At 44.7% G+C, this 16,257-nt stretch overlaps 1 protein-coding gene and 1 pseudogene across 2 annotated transcripts in view; both read right to left on the bottom strand.

Moving 5' to 3' along the window:
* Window positions 1-16,257, bottom strand: part of PSS1 (phosphatidyl serine synthase family protein) — a 118,317-nt gene that overhangs the window by 82,091 nt on the left and 19,969 nt on the right. The window lies entirely within an intron of this gene.
* On the bottom strand, window positions 13,627-14,163 carry LOC147436827 (uncharacterized; annotated as a pseudogene).

Genomic DNA, 16,257 nt, shown 5'->3' with positions numbered 1-16,257 from the left:
CCTGGACATGCACGGCCTGCGCACAAGCTCACAAAGGTGTCAGAACACTTCCCAAGCTGACCTGAACCCTGGACTTGAAGTAGCTTGTCCACATGTACATAGGGTTAGATGTGCACGTGACATCCCCTTCTTTTAAAATGAGGTATAGGTACCAAGCTGCATGGCTTCCTTGTAGTCTACCAACAACTCTGGATAATCTTTGAAAAACTCTTCGTCGACCCACATTGCTTCGCGTATTTCTCGATCCTTGAACTTCAAAAAGTAATGTCTCACTTGTTTCTTTGAACCATGGCGAAACCGATGCAACAACACTTGCTCCAGCTCCATGACTTCTGCTTCATCGATGATCTCCGGCTCTTCTTCTTCAAAAATGTTCGTCGAAGGTGTTCCCTGAAACACTCCCAACCAAGAAACATAGAAAACGTTGTGCATTGACCATGAGTTAGACAATTGCAATTTCATAGAAACCTCATTTATGTTTTTTATGACAGGAGATGGACCATACATTCTGAGAGACAATTTTGAACACTTCTTTCCAACTTGCTTAAGACGTTCCTTCATGATTCTTAAGTACACCTAATCCCCTTCCTTGATAGAAACTTCCTGACGATGCTTGTTGGCCTGGCATGAGTAACACTCATGAGCTTTGCTTAGCCGAAGCTTCACACTCTCAGAAATATCATCCACGACTGACTTTCAGCATTGGCATCAGGCATTTGACTGATCGAGCGAGTCAAAAGTGACTTGAACGGACGGCCAAAAGCTGCCTCATATGGAGTTCCACCAATGGCAGAAAAATAAGAGTCATTCAAAATAACCTAAACCAATAGAAGATAGAGCTTCCAATCAAACTGTTGACCATGCACATATGACTTTAAAACATCAAAAGCCAACTGATTGTAAATCTCTGTTTAACCATCTGATTCTAAATGAAAAGCCGATGAAAAATTAAACTTAGTGCCAAAATTTTCAAAGAGTGCGCACCAAAAATTGGACGTCAACTTAACATCCCTATCTCAAACGATCGATTTTGGCAAACCACAGAGGGGGTACCAATGCTTTATGAACAACCGTGCTACATCTTGTGGAGTGACTGTGGCCTTACAAGGAATCAGCATGCAAAACTTGCTGAAACTGTCAACAATTATCAAACACTGAGTGTTAGGTGCAGCAGAATGATTGTTTGCGCTTTGCTCAAGATGAGTGCTCCAAACTATGCTCAAGGTTCCTTTTGTTCTTATGGAAGGTAGAGCCTGCCGTTCTTAATGAGAGTGCTATGATCACAAACAAAGTGAGTGGACATTGTGCGTGCAAGTGTGTGAGACTGAGAGATAGAGAGAGAAGTGAGATACGACACCAGAGACGTTGTAAAACCCTCCTCCGAACGCCCCACTCTCGTCGGCGAGAGTGGTCTACTTTTGATTGCACAAAGTGGTACAATGTGTATGCAATGGACTGATGCGACTTGGGACTATGCCGATGACGACGGCGATGATGACGACGACGACTTTAGGGCTGAAATCTGTGGTCTTCAAACTGCTGAATTTCGGGGCTGTTTCGGTGGCTGAAAATGACTGTTTTGGCTGCGTTTTCTATGGCTGAAAATGGGGGATATCTACAATGCTTCTAGGACTAAATCTGCTACTGTGTCTAATGCTGAAAACGTTGCTGTTCTACTGCATCAAGGCTGAAAATCAAAAACAAAGGGCTGCTTTCCTAGCGTTAGTAAAAACGCTATGCAATCTGAGGTGATCTGGGATTGCCTGCAGTCAGGGAATGCTGAAAACGCCAAGCTGTGGTGGAGGCTGGCGATGGCAAACCAAAATGCTAGGGCTGAAGTCTATGGCGAGGGTGGAGACCAAAAACGCCAAGGGTTCCTGCTGGGGTTCTGCTGAGAAGGTGCTTGTTGAGCATGTGCTCCTGCTGCCTCTTCTGCCAGAAAGTGCTACCTTGCGTTTGCTTATATATTAACTTAGCAAAATTGCCCTACCTACTTTTGTTGGAAAGTCACTTAAATTAATAAGTGAAAAATGTCAAAAATAGAGAAAATAGGCTAAATGCACTGGAAAAATCCCCTAACTGAATCTGATGGATTCTGAAGGGAATACTGATGATCATGTTGTGTGCAACCAGAGGATATGCATCTACACTAAGTGACTGGGCATGCACGGGCTACGAATAGACTCACAAAAGTGCCAGATCACTTCTAAATCTAGACTGACTAGACTGGCTGGACTGACTGAACTCTGATCATGCTGTAGCTTGTCCACGGACACATAGGGTTGGATGTGTCACGTGACACTGAGTGTTCCTTGAATGCAACTAGATAGAAGGTTAGTCATAAAATCCATGGAAATATCTTGAAAAGGCCCATCGGAAATTGGCCACAGAAGCAAGAGGCCTTGCTGCTTACCCCGAGGAGCTTTTACCTTCTGACAAATAGTGCACTGTGTGACAAAACGGAACACATCCTTTCACATTTTAGGCCAATAAAGAATCTTTCTATTTTTTCCAGAGTGGTGTTCATTCCCCTGTGCCCACCCGTGAGAGAGTCATGTGCATCGTGCAATACGGTTGTCCTAAGAGAGTGCAACACATATAGACGGTGACGAAAATATAACAAACTATCACAAATGAGATAGTTGCCCGGTCCTCGGGAAGCGAGAGCTTGCAACCATTGCTTACCAAACTCGCAATCTGCATATTGGTTCTTCATGCTGTCGAAAGATGCACCTTGAAGAGGCACTGTGAATCGTGACTCAAGAGCCAAGATCTATCCTTTGCGACTTAACGCATCTGCAACAAGGTTAGCTTTTCCACACACATACTCAAGCAAACCTCGAAATTGCTCAAAAAAATGTGACCACCGTGCTTGGCGGTCACTCCAATGTGCACTAGACATAGACTGGAGCCACTTGAGGGCTTGGTGATCTATGCGAACTGTGAACTCTCTACCATAGAAAAAATGCTTCCAATGCTTAAGAGAGTGAATGACAGACAAAAGTATCAGAAACTGAATAGTTCTTTTCTGCACTATTGAGCTTTCGACTAAGGAAAGCAATTGGACGACCATGCTGCTGAAGCACAGCGCCTACGACGACATTGCTCGCATCCATCCATACCTCAAGGGGATCATCCCAAGAGGCAATAATAAGACACAACGCTTCCGTCACCGCAACCTTGAGAGTTGCGAAAGCCTCAATGGCTACCTCGGACAAATCCATGCGCTGTCAACGAGTCTTTACCCCTTTCAAAACATATGTCATGGGTACCGTAATGCGTGCAAAATTCTCTATGTGCGAACTATATTCTCGACATACACCAAGAAAAGAACGCAGATCATATGCAGTTTTGAGCAAATCCCAATTACGTACATGTTCACCTTCGCGGGATCTAGCTTGACGCCTTCTACAGAAATGATATAACCCAGATACGTAACTTTAGTGAGAAAAAACTCAAATTTCTTAGTTGCAATGTACAGCTGACACTCATCCAAACGGGTTAATATCCTTGCTACATCCTTTTCATGTTGTTCCCACGATGCAAAAGAAATGAGAATATCATCAAGAAAAATAAACACACATACACCAACCATATCGCCCAAATGGCCTACCATGAGACGGTTAAATGTACCCACGGCACCTGTCAATCCAAAAGGCATGACTACATACTCCCATTGCCCTCGCTCTGTGCGAAAAGCGGTCTTGAAGATGTCGCCTTTGAATACCCTTACCTGATGGTATCCACTCTTGAGATCGTCCTTACTGAAAACCTTTGCCCATTGAGCCTATCGAGGATATACTCAATGCGAGGCATCGGAAACTTGTTCTTGACGGTCAACTTGTTCGATGGCTTGTAATCAACACACAAACAAGACGAACCATCTTTCTTGCAAACAAACAAAATAGAAGCAACAAAAGGACTTACACTTGGACGTATGAATCCTCTGGCCATCAACTCCGTGAGTTGCCGCTCTAACTCATCTTCCTCAGTCTTGTTCAAACGGTAGGGAGCCTTACAGACAAGCTGTGTCCCCTCCGTGAGCTCGACGTGATGGTTCTCCGGCTGCTCGGACGGGAGACGGGATGGAAGATCATCCTACAAAAAGAGATGCTTAAACTTGTTAAACAAAGCAGAAGAAACAAAGCAGAATACCTGTCTGGAGCCTAAATGCTCTGGGTAACTGGAGCGGCATAGATGAATGCCACTTGTGCTCCTCGTCGTAATTCACGCTTTGCCTGCACATGAGAAATGAGAGTCATGAATGCAGACCCTCCTCAGCACGAATGATCATGGGAGAGTCATTTTTGGCATTTAATATGAGAGTATTGTCCTCCCAATCAATGAGAGGGTTATGTTCACAAAACCATCTAATGCCCAAAAGCATATCACATCCTGAAAGAGTAGACACGACAGACTTCCTACGGAAGGCAGCTTGCTGAACTGTAAACAACACATCAAGGCACTCTTGCGTGATGAGAGAGTCCATCCCGGGAGCGAAGCCAGACACCTCGAGAGGGGATGTCTGACTAACCTCTAGGCGAGCTCTCTCGACAAGAGAGACACTAATCACATCATGTATACTTCCTGGATCAAACAATATGACAAAATGTTGACCCTTCACATGACCATAACACTTCATGAGAGACTCATCAATGTGTGTCAAAAACATGTGATGACGCAGATTGATTTATTAAAGTGCTTGTGGTAGCTGTAGGTTCTTTGGGTTCTTTACGTGGGGTTGTCTTAAGACGAGCCTTCTTAATGTGACCCTTGACATGATTGATAACATCTACCTTCCTTAGCATAAATCACTTGTTCTTCAACCGTTATGTATCCTCCTTGTGCAGCTTTTTCATCCGGGGTTAGCTTAAGTTTTGCACGTGCTTTAGCTTTACCCTTAGATTCATTTTGATAGTTCTTTTCCGAAGGATTAGAGGAAGATTGGCTAGAAGAGTTACCATTCTTAGCGTTCTTACCGTTCTACGGGTTCTGAGAAGTCTGATCGGTACTTTGAAAAGTCTTGTTTTCCTTAGGTTTTCCTTTATTGTGCTTCATCTCCTGTGCGAGAGCAATCGCTACCGCCTTGTTGAGATCGACCGGATCGAAGACTTCCACATTAAACCTGATATATTCATCCAACCCGAAAATAAAAGCCTCTTTGCGCTTCGCATCCGATTTGCGTAATTGGGTGCCAAGTTGGAAAACACGATTAGAAAAAGACATGACTAGAGTACCATTTTGCTTGAGATTGCGCCAATCTTCCTTTAACCGTGCTAGGTACTGAGGTGGCAAGAACCGCGCCTTGAGCTCGTCTTGGAAATCGGCCCAATTGATAGAAAGGGACACGCCGTCTGTGACTTCCTCTAGGTGCGCGGCCAATTGTTTCTCTTGCCACGCTTGATACCAATTAATGGCATCACCGGCAAGATACATGGCTGCCGTCAAAACTTTGTTATTCCCTGTCTTCTTAGTTGTCGCAAAATAAGCATTAAATTGATGCAACCAAGAATGAATAACATTAGCATCCATCTTATACTTACTAAATGTCAACTTCTCCGTGACGGGGTTGTTGGAATCCGCTTCTCAACTACCTTATGATTCGCCTGCGTCCTTGAGTGGCTCGGACTTCGAGGTAAGAATCTATAAGACCAACTCTTGCATGCGTTGGTCTCTCTGTGCCTCACGTTCTAATTCCGAGGCCGCTCGTCTTTCTTCGGCCGCCATGCTCCATAGCTACCCTTCTTTCTTCGGCCGCAAGTGCGCTCGAGGGTGTCGCGTTGCGCCTCTTGTTGTAATATCATATCCATCATCGAGACCAAAGCCTCCATAGGAATTTGTGCAAACAGTGGCGTAGAGGGGAAAGGGGAGGGTCGGAAAAACCTCCCGGTGGGGAAATTCTTCTTTACCACCTCCATGCTCATCACCTTCATGCAAAGTATCCATTTTGCTTCGGGTGATGACCATACACTGAATTCTTGGGTTCTGAAGTTCACGAGGAACTTGGATTCTTGTGGTTCTTAGGGGTCTTGAGGTTCTTTCTTTAGCCTGCAATCTGTGTTAGAGAAGGATCTTCTCTTACCCAAGCTCTACTCTTCCCTGCGGGCGCACCCCTTGGTGGCCTTGCGCTCACACCAAGGTTGCTTTTTCCCACCTCGCGTCGATTGACCGGCCGCTAAGTGCACGGTCCGCTCTCAATGAGTGAAAAGAGGAACGAGGGGAGGCCGGACAAGCCCTTCTTTCTTGGGTTTCCTGTCACTCTTCAAAAACACGAATAGGGATCGACACGCCCAAGAGGACTTGGCAAACGTGCCACCGCAACAAGCAAAAAAATTTCTTGTGGTTCTTTCCTTGAGTGATACAGAACACTGCCAAAGCTCTGATACCAATGTCAAGTGCAGCGGAAGTGATTGTTTCACTTTGCTCAAGATGAGTGCTGCGAACTGTGCTCAAGGGTTCCTTTTTACTTACAGAAGGGAGAGCCTTCCGTTCCTTTAGTGAGAGAGTGCAAATGATCACAAACAAAGTGGAAAACACTGTGAATGAAGGTACAGAGACTGAGAGATAGAGAGAGAAGAATACGACACCAGAAAAGTTGTCAAACCCTCCTTCAAGGACCATGGGGAGAGAAGTCTATGCTATTGATTGCACAAATCTGATACAAGGTGCTGATACAAGTTCTCGATGCTATCATGCAATGAGGATCTAGGTCGGAGACGATGGCGACGACGAGGACGACGGCTGGCTGAAAAATGCTGATTTCAGGGACACAAAACGCTGATAGGTCTGGCTAAAAAACAATGCTATTCTGGCTTGGAAAACGCTGCAATCCTGGCTGAATATCACCGCTGAAAACAATGATGTAGTAGGTCTGAAAACACTGACTTTATCTGCTTAAAAACGATGGTACAGCAGGGCTAAAAACGTTGGTTTTGTCTGCTGAAAACGCTGGCGCTGAAGCTGATGTATTTGCTGAAAAACGCCGGGTCTTGCTGAGGGTTCTTGCTTGAGAAGAATGCTAGAGGACCTACTGCAAGAGGTTGCATGTGCTCTCTTTGCTTCTTCTGCTTCTACTGAGTGACTGTAAATTTTCTTATATATAAACTTAGCAAATTTGCCCTACCCAGTTTCCCAACAAAGTCACTTATGAATAATAAGTGAAAAATGGCTAAAATAGGGAAAACGGGTTTTGTGCCCTGTAAAATGCTCATGATGGCTATTGATTGTAATGTTGATGATCATGATGTGTGCAACCAGAGGATATGCAACTGCTCAAAGTGCCTGGACATGCACGGCCTGCGCACAGGCTCACAAAGGTGCCAGAACACTTCCTAAGCTGACATGAACCCTGGACTTGAAGTAGCTTGTACACGTGCACATAGGGTTACATGTGCGTGACATTGAGACTTCTTCTATGCCTAGACGAGGATCCTGCATCTCTAACTTGGTGTTAGAGGATGCTTCATTGTTTCAGTCGATTCAAGATGTTTGGACACACATTGGTGTGCAGATCCTGTGTCCCATCTAGTACATGCATCACTACATGCAGACAGGCAGTTGTCGAGGCTTGTTCCACAGGGAGCATGAGTTACAAGACTCTTTGAGTTGCATACGTCAGCAGCTCGAGGTGTTTCGAGGAGATGAGTTCCTAGGTGAGCTTGAGGTTGACACCACAGAGACAGTGTCAAATGCAGAATGAGAAATCCAAATTTGCCTATCATGCTTCGGTCTCGACATGAATATACAAAGCGTTTAGGATGAATAAGAATTTCATTGCACACTTTCGGGAGCGTCCCAAGGGGTCTTCCATTAGAGCCTTACGTGATTCTGCAAACAAGTTACATACGCATCCTGATGAGGTCCTTGACTTAGCTTAAGATTATTTTGAGCATTTGTTTACATCCGATCAGGTTACTGATGATATTCTACGTGCCAAAGAAGTGGTTTGGTCCCATGTACAGCCTGTGGTTACAAAGGCTATGTGCCATCTCTTATTGGAACCCTTCTCTTTGCAAGGTATGCATAACGCAATAATTGGCCTAGATAGTGCTTCTTGTCGTGGAGAGGATAGATTGACTAGACATTTCTTTTTGTAGTACTCGGATGCTCTCAATCCCGTTATGCTTTCAGGTTTACAACACATATTTGACACAAGAGAGATGCCTACCTCAATGTGTTTGGGACTTGCTTCTCTTATGTCGAAAGGCAGAGATACATCGTCTCTCTGGCAATGGAGACCGATCATTCACACGTCTTCCGCGTATAAGATCTTTGGTCGCATGATCAATATGCGCTTGAAACCCTTTATGCCCAATCTCATCCATGTGTCACAGACAGGTTTTGCGTAGGACCAATGTATTGTGAATAATATCTTCACTTTCAATGAGGCAATCGAGTGGGGTCATCAAACAAAACAGTCTATAGTCTTCATGCTTCTTGATTTTGAGAAGGCTTATGATAGAGTAGATTGGGGTTCCTAGAGCGCACTATTCAGAGGATGGGTTTCCCCTTGTAGTGGATGAGAGGTGTATCTACATTATACCGTACTCCTTCCAACGCTGTCACGATTAGTGGCCACATTGGACGGCACTTTCCTTCGCCGAGTCCAACACCGATGTGTCTTCGCAGCCTACTTTCTATTTTTTGTTCAGGCCATGTCTCTCTTCTTGCGGCACAAGACCCTACAAGTAAGGTGCCTTTAGATGACACGCCAAATTTGTTGGATCAGGAGTATGCAGATAACACTATGCTCTTTCTACAATATGACACACCCACCTTGGACAATCTACAGGATGCTCTTGGTATCTTTTGCTTGGCCACTGGTGCTCTCATCAATTGGCACAAATATTTCGGTTTTCTTGTAGGAGTGGATGAGGACTGTCAATGGGGTGCATAGGATAATTTCACTTGGTTGTCAAGAGGGCAGACTTGCAAATATTTGGGCTTCCATGTTGGCATTGATGTGTCGGTTGAGCAACACTTTGCACCCGTACTACAGTCTATTAGAAAGAAACTTTTCCATTGGTCGTCCTTGCAATTATCTTTGGTTGGCATAGCCCTTGTGGTGAATCAGGTTCTTCTTGGACCTGCATAACTCTTCACTCTGGCATCATGGCACGATTGAGGCGCCTTGTAACTTTTTGTGAGGTGACTTAGATGGCTCTATCACAATCGACCATGAGTCAGTTGGGACACAATCATTTTGCCAAGGGGCGAGGGAGGATTGGGGACTATTGATCCAAAGATGGAGCAAGGCATTGCTTGCGAAGCTCATAGTATGCGGATTGTTTTCAAGGCCAGAGCCTTGGAAAAGTTTCCGCACCATGCTTTGTGACATACCTCTCCTTGTTTTGCATCTCTCACAAAGAGATGATGTGGAATACTCAACTGGAAAGAGCTGGCTGAGAGCGGACAAGAGGAACTTAATCGAGAAGATAGACAGAGGGGCCTAAGGGGGGGTTAGGGATTAAAATCCTAAGCCCTACCAACTTAAAGAACTTGTGAGCACCGGCCAAGGGGCTTAAACACTAAACATCAAAAGCTAAAACTCTGGCTACAAATCTCGTAAATCCCACTGACATGTTGACATGGCGTAACTGTAAGCAATAACGTGATTTGTATTGACATGTTGATGTGGCGGTGTAAGGTGCAATGGAAGTGAATGTTGAACTTTGCTCAAGATGAGTACTCAGAACTATGCTCAAGGGTTCCTTTTACTCACGGAAGGGAGAGCCTTCCGTTCCTTTAGTGAGAGAGTGTAAATGATCACAAACAAAGTGAATGACACTGTGAATGAAGGTACTGAGACCGAGAGAGAGAGAGAGAGAGAGACAGAGAGAGAGAGAGAGAAGAAGAATACGACACTAGAATGTTGTCAAACCCTCCTCCAAGGGCCCCACTCTCTATGGTGAGCGAGGTCTATGCTATTGATTGCACAAATCTGGTACCATGGTCTAGATGCAATGAGCTTGCCAACGAGGTCGACGATAATGATGGCGACGACGAGACGGGCTATCGGACTCCATTCTGACTCTGACGGCGATGACAACGATGCGATGACAATGCGCTAAAAACGCAAATGCTGAAATTTGTGAACAACGGGCTGAAATTGAAAACGCTGGCTGATCTGACCGTGCGGCGAGGATCTAATGCAGGAAGGTGAGATTTTTGACGTTTGGGGTTGCTACTGCGGAGTCTAAGTGCTGAAAACTGAAAACGCTGATGCTATGGTTGCTTCCGTCGCCGGGAATCTGCAAAACGCTGATGTTGATCTGCAATTGTAAAAACGCTAGGCATGATGCTGTGATCTGCTAACGCCAAGGCTGATCTGCAATCTATAAAACTGTCACGTGACACATCCAATCCTCTGTGTCCATGGACAAGCTACAGCATGATCAGGGTTCAGTCAATCCAGTCAATCTAGATTTAGAAGTGATCAGGCACTTTTGTGAGTCTGTTTGTAGACCGTGCATGCCCAGTCACTTAGCATAGATGCATATCCTCTGGTTGCACAGTGCATGATCATCAGTATTCCCATCAGAATCCATTAGAATCAGTTAGGGGATTTTTCCAGTGCATTTAGCCTATTTTTCCTATTTTTTAAATTTTTTTACGTGACTTTCCAACAAAAGTAGGTAGGGCAATTCTGCTAAGTTTGTATATAAGCAAACCCAAGTTAGCACTAAAGGGCAGAAGAGGCAACAGGAGCACCGCTCAACAGGCACTGTCACAAAAATACGGAAGCGTAAACTGACGTTTAATTGCACTTCAAATACTCAAGAGAATTAGAGGGAGAGAGAAAACTTGACACTCCATTGGGGACCAGAAGATGGGCTGGTCCCCCCCCATAAAGAGAATATCTTTATTACTAAGGGAGAATCTTTACAAGCACAGAAACGGGGCATACGCCCGTCCTCTATTCTTTCTTCTGTTCTGTTCTGACTACTGACTGAGAAAGTGTTTCCACTTTCTTACTGCTTATGGGATTTCCCCTCTTCTGCGAGACTGGTTGGAAGCTCTCGAAAAGAGAGTCTATCTTTCGAAACAGCTCATCGGAAGCTCTCACAGAGGAGAGTCCATCTTCCGTTATGTGTTGCCTTCATGCTCATTCATTCATGCATCGAACACAAGAGAGAAACAAGCAAAATGCACACGCACATGCTTGCTGTAATTTTCTGCACATAACCTGAAATTCTTACATGTGCACACCCCTACGCCGAAACAGAGGTCTTCTTCGCGATGGAATCGCGCCAAACTTGATGTAGACTTAGGATAATGAGAGAGAAGAGAATTTCTATGGCTGATCTGCTAAAAACAGCCATAATCGAGGTGATTAGGAGCTGAAAACAGAGAATTACAGCAGCCGCACTCTGCTAAGAGAGCGTCTACGGCAGCTTCTCGCGATGAAACTTCACCAGAAGGTGTCTATGACTGTGAGATCCCTTGTTCTTGACAATGGGAGCACAAGGCTTCCACATATGTCGCAAGGGACTGCTCTCAAGCTACAATGGAGGGCTCCATCGCGTAGAGCACGCTCACATTAGGGGGGGTAGGTGCACTGCCAACCCTCAAAATGGGGGAGCGGGGACTCCTAAATAGCCATCAGGGAGAGGGGGCGCTAGGAAGAGAGAGAGGGTGAGAGTGAGAGTGAGAGAGAGTTAGTTTGCATTGAAGTGGCACACTTACTTTAAAAACTTAAAAACCATTCAACTTTTGACTTTAAAAACTTCTAGCTCATTAATTAAAAATGTGCAACTAACTAACAAATGCTACCAATGATTTTTTATGAGAACACCAAAGGTCTGCCGGCGCAATGCCGCACTGGCACTGCACCGCCTTTACCTGTTTACACTTGTCCGACCGCCTGTCCGGGCACGGACCGTTAAATTTAATTTAACGAAACTTACCCTAAGGCTTTATTAACTTTATTAGCCTTAGGGTCACTGTTCTAAGGACCCCATCTCATTCATGTGCTTGTACTGACGCGCGTATTTTTCCTGAGCCTAAAATCTGAGGCTACTGCTTACCCCTTTCTGAAGACCCGATTTCCCAATCACTAGGGCTTCAGGGTAATTTCTGCTAAGGTCCCTCTGAGGCGTTGTGGCCCGCATTTAGGCTCACCTGAGGCCTTAGAACTGCTAGGTCTATTCTGGTGTGCACACAACTAATTAGATAATTCTTTTCTCGTAAATAAATTAATTATTTACAAAGTCTGACTTAGTTACAAGCACCTTCTCAGCAGGACCCCAAAGGCTTCTAGCGTTTTTGCTCCACAGCAACTTGGCTAGTGTTTTTGGACAAGACACAGCAGATCAGCCAGTGTTTTACCCTTGCAGATCCCTGGCAACAAGACTACAGCAGATCACCCTAGCGTTTTTGCATCTGCAGAACCTTGGCGACAGAAACACCATTTTCAGCCCTAGCGTTTTTGCATCTGCGAGCAACCTCAGTGTTTGCAGATCTATCGCGACAGAATCAGCCCTAGGACCAGCGTTTTCAGTTTTCAGCAGTTAGACTTCGCAGATAAAGTTCCGAACCTCGTAGATCTCACCTTCCCGCAGCACTTCCTCACCGCACGGTCAGTTTCCGCAAGGTTTACAGTTTCAGCGCAGAAAACGCAGATTTCAGCGTCTGCGTTTTCAGCGCGTCGTCGTCGTCATCGACATCGTCACCGACATAGAGTCAGAATTCAGCAGATAGGAGATTAGCAGATTTCAGGCCATAGCGTTTTTGGACAGTAGTAGAAAGACTGCAGATTTCAGCCCTTACGTCGACTTTGTCATCACCGTCGTCATCGTCGACATAGCCTAGACTTGCATCAGTCTCATGCATATCATTTGTACTAGATTGTGCAATCATAAGTAGACCACTCTCGCCAACGAGAGTGGGGCCTTCGGAGGAGGGTTTTACAACGTCTCTGGTGTCGTATCTCTCTTCTCCCTCTATCTCTCAGTCTCATACACTTGCACGCACAGTGTCCATTCACTTTGTTTGTGATCATAGCATTCTCTCATTAAGAACGGAAGGCTCTACGTTCCATAAGAACAAAAGGAAGCTTGAGCACAGTTCGGAGCACTCATCTTGAGCAAAGCGCAAACATTCATTCCGCTGCACATAACAAAAACGCCAGGGCTGATCTGCTACTGCTAAAAACGCTAGGCTGAAACTGAGCCAAAATGCTGCTCTTGATCTGCTGTCGGCTCGAAACGCTAGGCCTCCTGCCGGTCTTGCTGAAAAGGTGCACTGTGAGTTGGTGGACTCCTTTTGCCTCTTCTGTCGAAAAGTGCTAGCGCTAGTTTCCTTATATATATAATATTAACTTAACCAATTTGCCCTACCCAGTTTCCCAACAAAGTCACTTATTAATAATAAGTGAAAAATGGCTAAAAAAGGGAAAATGGGTTCTGTGCACTATAAAATGCTCATGATAGCTACTAGCTGTCATGTTAATGATCATGTTGTGTGCAACCAGAGGATATGCAACTACTCTAAGTGCCTAGCCATGCACGGCCTGCTCACAAGCTCACATAGGTGCCAAAACACTTCCTAAGCTGACTTGAACCCTGGACCTAAAGTAGCTTGTCCACATGCACATAGGGTTAGATGTGCACGTGAAATCCCCTACTTTTAAAAGTGAGGTATTGATACCGAACTACATGGCGTCGAGGGAGATCGCCAACAATGTATGGAATCCTAGGAAGGACTCTTCGTCGGCCCAGTTTGATAGCGGGTCTTGCGATACTTGAACTTTATAAAGGTCTGCAATGCTTGCTTCTTTGGGCCGCGTCGAAAGCAACACAACGTGATCTATGGTTGCTTCAATGGTTTAACGGTGTCTATGGACGTATGTCCACCTTCATCAAGAATCTCTGAGGAGGAAAATTCATGAAACCACTTCCAACACAAAATCATAAACATACCCATTCCATGTAGTAGAGTGATTGGAAAAATACTATGCTTCCTAAATGACTGTGCATGCAATTGAGATGAACCAAGTGACGGAGTGCCAAACTGTTCACCAAACACACGCAAACAATGGGGTCGAAGCTTGACTTTCTGATCGAACTCTATCAACTGTGGCAAATCACAATGAAAATGCCAATGCTTGATGGTCAATCTTTCTTGTGCTCGTTCTAAGACTGTGTCATGCCAAGGAAGAGACATGGAATGTGAATTCCTTGAATGCAAACTATTTGTCTTTTGGAGAGAAATCCGTATGCATCCATGCTCATTTATGAGTGAATCATGTGCATCGTACAATATGGCATGCCTCTGGAAAGGGAACACATAAAGACGGTGACGAAAATACATGAAACCGTCACGAATGAAACACTCGAACAATGCGTGCTGATTAATCATACGAACACACAATACTTCCTGAGTAGGTTCTTTGGACCTCAACTCCAGAGCCAAGATCGGTTATGCGTGATTGATCATATTTGCAATGAGATTAGCTTCACTAGAAAAACCATCATCCTTGTGAACATCACATCTTTATCATGCAAATCATCATCCTTGTGAATAATCACAACTGTATCATGCAAAACATGTGTGTGGTGCTTTGGACAAGAGAGGACTGAGAGAGTCTCCTTCTCTTGTTTCTTTTCAATCTTCGCCTGCACATTAGAAATGAGAGGTAAAAAATGAACAACTTTCTCTCCACAAATAACAATGGGAGAGTCACTTTTGGCATTGAAAGTGAGAGTATTGTCCGCCCAATCAATAAGAGGGTTATGCTCACAAAACCATCGAATGCCTACAATCATATCCCATCTTGAAAGAGGAGATACTACAAATTTTCTATGGAAGGACGCTTGTTGAACAATGAATAACACATCAAGGTACTCTCGTGTAATGAGTGAGTCCATATCGGGAGCGAAGCCTGACACCTCGAGAGGAGATGTCTTGCGAACCTCCAAGCGGGCTCTTTCGACAAGAGAGTCAACAATCACATCATGGATACTACCAGAATCAAACAAGACCACCATGTGTATACCATTCACATGACCATAGCACTTCATGCGAGACTCATCAATGAGAGGATTATAAGAAACTTGGGATACACGAGTTTTCTTATTTATGGCTGTAACAGAGGATGTGAGTTCTGTGGGTTCTTTAGATTCGTTAGATTCTCAAACATGTTTTCTTTATATGACCCTTGACGTGACAATGATAACATCGACCTTCCTTAAAATAAATGACTTGTTCTTCTGCCGTGATGTATCCTCCTATGATTCCTTGTGTAGCTTTTTCATCTGGGGTGAGCTTAGGTTTAGCAAGTGTGTTAGCTTTACCCTTAGATTAATTTTGAGTGTTCTTTTCCGAAAGACTAGTGAAAGATTGGTTAGAAGAGTTACCGTTCTTACCATTCTTACCGTTCTTACCATTCTGGAGTTCTGAGGAGTCTGAGAGGTACTTTGAGAAGACTTGTTCTCCTTAGGCTTTCCCTTGTTGTGCTTCATCTCTTGGGAGAGAGCAATTGCTACCGCCTTGTTGAGATCCACCGAGTCGAAAACGTCTACATCAAACTTGATATATTCGTCCAACCCAAAAATGAATGCCTCTTTGCGCTCATCATCTGATTTGCATAATTCGGTGCCGAGCTGTAAATAAAGGTTAGAAAAATACATGACCGGCATACCATTTTGCTTGAGATTGCGCAAATCTTCTTTCAAACGCACTAGGTACTAAGGAGGCATAAACCACGCCTTGAGCTTGTCTTGAAGGTCAGCCCAATTGAATGAAAGGGGCACGCCTTCGGCGGCTTCCTCTACATGCGCAGTCAACTATGCCTCTTGCCATGTGTGGTACCAATTAATGGCATCACCAGTAAGATACATGGCTGCCGTCAAAACCTTGTTATTTCCTTCTTCTTATTTGTCGCAAAGTGAGCATTAAATTGATGCAACCAAGAATGAATAACACTAGCATCCAATGTCAACTTCTCCGTGACGGGGTTGTTGGAGACCGAATCTCTGCTTGTGCTACTTGATGAACTACCAACATCCTTGATCGGCTCGGGCTTCGAGGTAAGTACCTGTAGAACCAACTCTTGCATGTGTTGGACTCTCTACGCCTCACGCTCTAACTCCAAGGCCGCTCGTCTGTCTTCACGTCCTCGATTCAATTCTGCCTTTCTTTCCTTGGCCGCAAAGCGCGCTTGCTCACGCTCCAAGGCTACCTGTCTTTCTTCGGCCACTAAGCGCGCTTACTCGCGCTCGCGATCAAAGGTGGCGCATTGCACCTCTTGTTGTAGCA

Source organism: Adiantum capillus-veneris, chromosome 17 (assembly GCF_014529385.1).
Source record: "Adiantum capillus-veneris isolate H3 chromosome 17, ASM1452938v2, whole genome shotgun sequence".
Taxonomy (NCBI): Eukaryota; Viridiplantae; Streptophyta; class Polypodiopsida; order Polypodiales; family Pteridaceae; genus Adiantum; species Adiantum capillus-veneris.
Note: the sequence above shows the minus strand (reverse complement) of the source record. Positions and strands in the feature narration are given on the sequence as shown.